Source organism: Aplysia californica, unplaced genomic scaffold (assembly GCF_000002075.1).
Source record: "Aplysia californica isolate F4 #8 unplaced genomic scaffold, AplCal3.0 scaffold00138, whole genome shotgun sequence".
Lineage (NCBI taxonomy): Eukaryota > Metazoa > Mollusca > Gastropoda > Aplysiida > Aplysiidae > Aplysia > Aplysia californica.
Window position 1 is genome coordinate 436,873 of NW_004797408.1, and position 8,178 is coordinate 445,050.

The 8,178-nt window shown below is 41.1% G+C and overlaps 1 protein-coding gene across 1 annotated transcript in view; it reads right to left on the bottom strand.

Moving 5' to 3' along the window:
• The window catches only part of aplB (adenylate cyclase), a 118,763-nt gene that overhangs the window by 81,069 nt on the left and 29,516 nt on the right, over nt 1–8,178 (bottom strand). The gene's annotated exons all lie outside the window — the stretch shown is intronic.

Here is an 8,178-nt window from a genome sequence, read left to right on the forward strand (position 1 = left end):
TGGGCGTGGAAGTAAAGTAGAAGACAGAGACAGAGAGAGAAAGAGAGAGGGGGGATAGAGAGGGAGATAAAAAGAGACAGATACAAAGAGAGGAAGAGCAAGAGGGAAAGGGAGAAGGAGAGGGGGAAGGGGCTGGACGAGGAAGTAAAGCGGAGAGAGACACTGAGAGAGAGAGAGAGAGAGAGAGAGAGAGAGAGAGAGAGAGAGAGAGAGAGAGAGAGCGACAGACAGACAGAGAGCGAGAGAGAGAGGGAGAGAGAGAGAGAGAAAAGTGGGGGGAGAGAGAGAGACTAATTGGGCGTTCTTTAATCATGGACTTCCCCAGCTCCAAAAATGTACTGCACGTTCAATTTGTCGAGGTAATTTGCTTGTTGAAGGGTTTTTCCCCTTGATGCTTGTCGCATGTTACGACTGGACTGAGTTATCGCTGCCATCTAGTTAACAGCACATTGTGTCCTTTGAATTCAGGCGTAAAATCTGCAGGTGTGGACACTGAAACAAAAAATTGTTTATTCTTTCAGGTTCTTCCCCTTGACTACGCCTGGAGAGACTGATAGCTGATGCGGTTGTTATCTTTGCTATATTGACTTTTATTGTTGTAGACATAGTTAATATTTTTGTCATTTTATGCTGTATTGGTTTATTTTCAGCCCTGGGTTGTTTTTTTTAAACGCCCGTCTTCTGTTTTAGTTTGATGTGAGTGTAATGCGTCATAAAAGGAGCATTGGACACTGTAAAAGGTGCAAACAAGATATTTAAGTCAAAACATCGTTTTTCAACTGATAAGCTTTTGTGCACTTTAGTATCACACAGGTCGATAACGCGGGATGTTTCCCTTCGAAATAAATAAAAGATCAGCTTCAGAAACATTCTAATGAAGGTTCGCTGCTCAAAAGTGTGGACCTCTTTCTTTAAACTAGCATTAACTACGTGTCCTTAGGTGACCCAATTGGTGTACCTCCACCCCCCTCCCTCCCACCGAAAGCCGATCTTCTCTCAAATCCTAAATCGGTCTAAAACAGGTTAATTCTTGTCGTTCGTCTGTGATTACCTTGAACAAATAGAAATTCCCGCTACCAAAAATAGTTTATGACATCAACATTTAGTCGCAAAATCACGCGCCGTATGAAAACACCAACAGCTTGTCTACGGTCACCGTAGCTGTCTCTTGTTTCCGTACGAAGCCCTGTTAGATTGTTTTCATAAACAGAACTACTTGGTTTTCTTTTGTAATTGGCAATCAATGTATGGAGCATTATTTTAGTTACAATAGTTTCAAAAATGTACATGTGGTCTGTTTATCACTGACACTAACTTTCATCTACTAGTATGACATATAATATACCATCTTGGATGCACCCTTGCTAAATGTACTGGCATATATATATATATATATATATAATATTGATTATATTATCTTGAAACGAAAATATATGGTCGCTTTTAAGCACAAGGGGGCTATCCCGAAAAATGCTGTTTTGAGAAAATCAAAGGGAAAGCTTTTGCACCTTTGTTCAGTTTCTTTAAAAGACATTGAGAGTTTCCTTTATAACCAAACAAATATATACACAAATTAAATGAAACCAAACTTCTCCTATAGGTAGGGCAATGCCCACTTTTGGAGTGGGTCAAGATTTCTGGCAACTCCCGAAATCTGGGTTAGCCCGCTTGTCCTTAAAAGCAACCATATAAGCAACATTATAATCACTCGCGCTACGTGTAGTGCAAAATGTGGAACTGACCATAGACTTATTTCTCCTGGGCTAACCAAACCCATGAAAAAGTGCAACTGTTCAAACATCCCAAAGAAACAGACTCGGGTGCCAAGTTGAGCAAGATCTCTTTCCTTTCCGATGTCATTGAAAGCAACTGCGTTTTAACAAAGTCTATGCAACAACTTTTGAGACAATTGGCTTTCCCAGTCACCGTCGCCGGGACTGATTGGTGAAAATAAAAAGATGATTCAGTTTCGTTTGGTAAGAGTTTTAAGGTGCTTGCAACTACAAATTACAAAACGCCAGACACAAAACTTTTGAATAGGCCAAATGAAGAAATCGTGAAATTCAAACTCAAAAGAACCCACCTTAACTGAACTGGCCATATCAGAGAGAAGCTTAAAAGTTGAAGCACCAAAGACACCCTGAAAATGTAATTGAAGGACTTCAACATTACTAAAGAAGACCCTGACTTTTGATAGAACCAGTTTGGGAGTAGCGGTCACTAAGGTAGAAAATCAGATGAGGCTTCACGAATTTAAAACGAATGAAGCCAACAGAGAAGCCTACAATGTGGAAATGTAGCTTTTAAATGTTCCAAATGTGGCATATTCTTCTCTGTCAGAATAAGTCTTGTTGGCCATAGAAGTAGCGCCATCTTCTACTTTGCATAAAAAAAACATTCTCCTCTGCAGATGTATTAGATCTAATTATCGTCAGACATTGACAGAAATTATTAATGTTATCGTCACACACACACACACACACACACACACACACACACACACACACACACACACACACACACACATACACACACACACACTATATATATATATATATATATAAACACACACAAACACACACACACACACACACACAAACACACACACAAACACACACACACACACGCACACACACATTATGCACATTCGCACGCGCGCCTGACAAACGTAAGATGAGGCGCAGAAATACTCAACAGCTAGTACACCAGGAGTGGTTCACCACCCTTTATGTTTAGAGCACAGATTACGAAAAAGGCATGAATCAATAAATGTCTCATTAAAGGGGCAAAGGTACAGGTTTGGAGAGCCATAATTATTTGATATGCTGGGATCGGTGTAATTATGGACAATGATTAAAAGTCATTGATTTTTATAAAGTCAATTCATATACTTTTTTTCGGAGTTCGAGAAGGCTCCAAATTCATGTATATCAACGTAATTTTAACCTACCTCCCAACCCACCCCTCCCAAGAAGGTAAAAAATGCAGATATCAACAACAGTTCAATCAGCACTTACTTGAGAGTTGAAAAATAAAAAAGGCGGTAGTAGACTTTCATTCCCAAGACGTCCCCCACCCTACCCCTTTCCGTGAAACACAGTTCCCTTTCCCATTGATCAGCACAGAGGTTATGTGCGAACGCTGTGATGAATCAAGTGGAAACGAGGATAGGTCTTTGAAAAAAATATAAATAGTACTGTTCAGTCAGCCCTCAGTCAGTTGAGAGCTGAAATAAGAATCAGCCCCCTATCCCGAGAAAAACAGTTCCCATTCCTATTAAACAGCACAGAGAGTCTGTGCGAACATTATGAATCCAGTGGTAATGGGGATGGGTTTTTGAAAAAATATAAATAGTAGGCTACTGTTCAGTCAGCACATAGATAAGCTGAAATGAGAATCCCCCGCCCCTCCCTCAACCCCCCCCCCCCCCCACCTCACCCCAACCCTGTGGTAACGGGGATGGGTCTTTGAAAACTGCAAATAATACTGTGCAGTCAGCCCACAGGGGAGAGCTGAAATAAGAATCAGAACCCACCACACCCCACCCCGTTCCTCACGGGAAAGATAGTTTCCATTCTCATTGATCAGCACAGAGGGTAATATGCTTACATAATGAATCAAGTGGTAACGGGGATGGGTCATTAAAAAAATACATATTTTAATAATGCGGTTCATTCCGCCTTAATGTGAGAGCTGAAACAAGAATCAGGTGCCCCCCCCCCCCCTTTCCCCTGGAAAGATAGTTCCCATTCACAATGATCAGCAGCACAGACGGTATATTATGCAAACTCTACGAGTCAGGTGGTATCAGGGATGGGTCTTTCCAGAGTGGTCATCAGCGTGCCCCATCTAACCAGTCTGCTATTTCTGCCGTCAAACACTCTGGCCATAGCGAATGTCGTGGTAATAGCTCTGTTATCCAAGGGCCCAACCGCACCGGTGCTTCCATACCAAACAAACCTTGTTGATTCTGCGCTTTTCGCTCATCGATAACACACGTGCGAACTAGCAAGAGAAATCAGGCGTAATTATCAGACCTTGAGGAATGGAACTTTGAAAGATAATGTGATAACACGGATAACTTGGGGGGAGAGGGACATGCGGAAAGGGAATGGCATATCGATTTCTCAGCAGCGATGCTGAGGGTAGGACAGGTAACGTGCTTAGGGCATTAATACACAGGCCTCGCCAAAGAGTTGACTGGTGGTACCCTAGACACCAATGACTTTGAACAAATTCGAAAGCCAAAAATATCTGAACCATAACTTATTGTAGCAGTTATCTGGGCATATAACAATGTGCCGTTTATACTCGTTTTTGTGGATTCTAGAAAAGACCTCACTATAAATATTTCTGGTGCAGTTTCCTTTAGTCTGATTTACCTGAACAGATAAGTGGCACGGGAAAAACAGGATTACATAAGTGTTTTAAAGCATCAGAGACGAGAAATGAGAGGCGAACGATACGCGCATTTCTGTTTCAGATTTAGTACTTGCAGTAGACCTCTTTAGGTGTCCACACAGATTCAAACGCAGCATGACAATTAATTGCTTTCTTTGCTTTAAAAAAGATTCACCTAAATGCTTTTGTTTGCTCGAGTAGGATCTTGTTTCCCATTTTTATATATTCTATATCTTCTTTTTCCATACTTAAGTTTTAGGTACCAAACAGCGTAGTATACCATTTGCTGTATTGTTTATGGCTTATATGAAGGAGTTCAAAAGGCTTGTGAGTGCCAAAGTACCATGTTTAACAAAAACGTTTCCCATACCCTCATTTCCATGCGCACAAACACAGCAAAATACAGAATGCGACTAGTGAACAGGTTCTTTTTAGGTGTTTAGAAACCACATAACTAAAGGTTTCTGTGAACTAGAGTACGTTTATATGTTTGTTTCCTTTACGCTGAACCTATATCCCATATCCTCATTTCCCATCACATCAATATCGAGGCGCTCACAAGACACCAAACACAGAGAAGCGTTTACTTTGACCTGCTTGCCCTGCATGCTCTCAGAGTTACACTAAAACAGACGGAGAAGTCCATTGGCAAATTGATTTTTGGAGTCCTGGTGCCACAACCAGTCAGTTCATGGGCACCTCCGGTGAACTCAGACTGGGGACACTGTAGTGCGTTTTGGTTTGCTGTTGATGCTTTTTTCCCCTTCACCCCGCCTCCCTCTTTTCTTTCTTTTTGTTTAAAGAGGGTGACAGTGTAGGTTGAATACGTACACCGTTATCAACATTGCGGTTTTCTTTTATTTATTTTTTTTTAAGTATTATTTTTCATTATAACGCATACATTTTAAAAAGAATAAATCTCATGTACGTAAAAATAAAGATAGTCATGTAATTATTACAAAATTATATATTGATTTCTGGCGTTCGTTTCTTCGGTGCTAGTGCGTGTGTCGCGCTTCTGAACTCTAACATAGGGACACCGCAGGGCATTCTCTTTTTAATTAAGGTGGAGCTAGTGGCTGGATACTTGCAACGTTAACATCGTGATGTGTTTCATTTCAAGAAAAAGAAAACATTTTTGTCACAGGGTATACATTTTTTAAGTACCCCAGCCAAGAATGAAGTATATTATATAAATATTAAGACTTAATTTTGTACCAAATATTTGTCCCACACAGATATGTAATAATAATTGTGCAAGACGATTTTAGTATTGTGCTTTTCTTTTTGTTTGTTTGTTTGTTTGTTTGTTTGTTTGTTTGTTTGTTTGTTTGTTTGTTTGTTTGTTGTTGGATTTGGGTTTTTTTCATGGGGTGGGGTGGTGTTGTTTTTTGTCGTGGGTTTTCTTTTTTTGGGGGGAGGGGTATTTACTATGTGGCATGCTGAACACAGCAGTGTATTTAACTGGCGAGTGGACTCGTTTCAAGTACATTTCGACTTTGCAGGGCATATTCTTCTTCTTTCTCTTTTAGTTATCTTCACAAACACAATATCTACCACCAGTTTGGTAGGCCTATCACTTCTCCACCAGAGCCCCGTCAACCACACGTCTCTCGGAAAATCCAGGTGGGTTGGGTAATTTCTATGGCGTGGCGAAAGTAAAAGTGGACACCAATAAGTGTCGAACTGCCTGACCTAAGTGAGCAGCATCAGGACCGCCGGAGGGGCCTCAGCGGGGTCATTTTTGTGTCTAATATGAACAGATAACAGCGTGTTGGTGTCAGCGTAATTCGTAAAGACGTTGGGGTTGGGTGCGAGTTATCTGAGACTGGGGGCTAAACTTTACTTTCATCTGTAGCGGTTGATGTAATCGCCATGCCCCACGTCTCCCAGCCCTCACAGTCTGCAACGTCCTCTGTTTGAAAATGGTGAAAAAGTATAGGCTTAACGCCCCCCTATCAGCACTATTAAGTTATTTATGAGGCGGGACCTCCGAGTTCAACGTCAATCTCCGTTCGTTCTTTATACCAGTGATTGGTCACTCCTATTATACGGGGGCGAAGCATGGACAATCAATAAACAGCTGGGAAGAACATTTGTGGCGACAGAGTTGTGGTTCATAAGACGCATGCTGCGTACCCCATGGAGAGCTAGAAAAACAAATGAAAAAGTCTTGGTTGAAGCAAATTGCAGAAGACAGTTTATGACGAATATACGAAAGCGACATGCAAATTTCTTCGTACACACAATGCGGAAAAAAGCATTGGAGAATATTGTAACAACAGGCAAGTTTGATGGAAAGAGAGGCAGAGGCAGACAGAGGGAAAAGATACTGGACAAGAAGACAACATGGCTGAGAGCAGCAAAAACAACAGACGCCATTGCTGCAACGCAAGACAGAGTGAAGTGGATGTCCATGATCGCCAACGCCAGTCGGCAAGGCACCTGATGATGATGATGATTGGTCACGTTTTATATTGCCTACACCCATTTTTGTTAAGAGGCTAAAAATGTTCAGGCCACAAACCTACACGTATATCCAAGCCTGGCATATTAATACATGGCACTACTTTGGTGATCCCCACCGCCCACCTAAATAACTAAAGAGCCGACTAGTGAGCGATACCGACAGGGAGGCTTTATGATGTAACAAGGGCGGTGGTTTGTTATCTACAGTAATCAAGAGAAAGTGTCTATTCAATGCACTAAAGATTTTTCGTCACAACTTTTACAATTCATCTCTGATGGGTATGTTTCTACACCTCTTTCTTCGCCTGTCTTATTTACAAAGAGCCCGATTTCGTAGACTTGGAGTGTTCGTCACACAACGGGGTACAACAGCCCAGCAGGCTGAGGGAGATGCTCAATTGTTTGTAAAAATTATAAAAATGTCTTCGTCACTCCGAAATCGAACTCAAAACGTACAGGTTCAACAGATGCCAGTAATTTCTATTCAAAATGAGATACTCGCAGACAAATTTAGTGAATAATCGTTTTGTTTGTTGTTGCTTTTAAGTAAAATAAGACAACTTAAAATACCCATGTTGAGGCTGTGAAAAAATGATGAAAGGGTATAGATTTTCAACACTATCTTATTTAAGAGGCGGAACCTCCGAGTTCAACGTCTCTCTTCGAAAGGACCACGCCAAACAAGAAATTCATGTAAAATCCTTTTCCAGGGACAAAGCGTAAGGCCGATTACGGGTCCAGTAACCTAACCACTACGCTTCCGACGCCACGTTTAATCTTGTCAAGCAAACCAACAAATTTTAGTAGAGAGAAAAAAGCTGTTTCATTCTTTTAACAATTAATGTACCTACTTAAAGTATCTTTGTTTACTTTTTCAACATATTGAATTAAGATTTTGACTTTTTTTAAACTCATGCGGTCAATACCACGGATTACAAAATAACTAGAATGCTTTTAAAGATCAAAATGGTGGCCTTTATGCGTCTGAATGGCTGGCCGCGCGACATGAAACTTCATGACCTCTTAGTATCAACAATGACTCAGAAAAACTGTTCGACAGTTTCACAACACCAGTACAACATCAACAAGAGTAAAGGTACCCCCCCCCCCTTTTTCCAATGTGCCGGTGTACCAAAGCGGACCCTTTATGCAGAACAAACATTACACAATACTTCGATCCCATCCTTTTCCGCATTCCAGAAAAAGATTGATGTGTTTGCTTGTTGGGCTTTCTTTATGTTGGGACGGGGTGGGTCGGTTATGGTGCATTTTCCTTTTCCGTTCTTTAATCTTCTTTTTGGTGGTGGG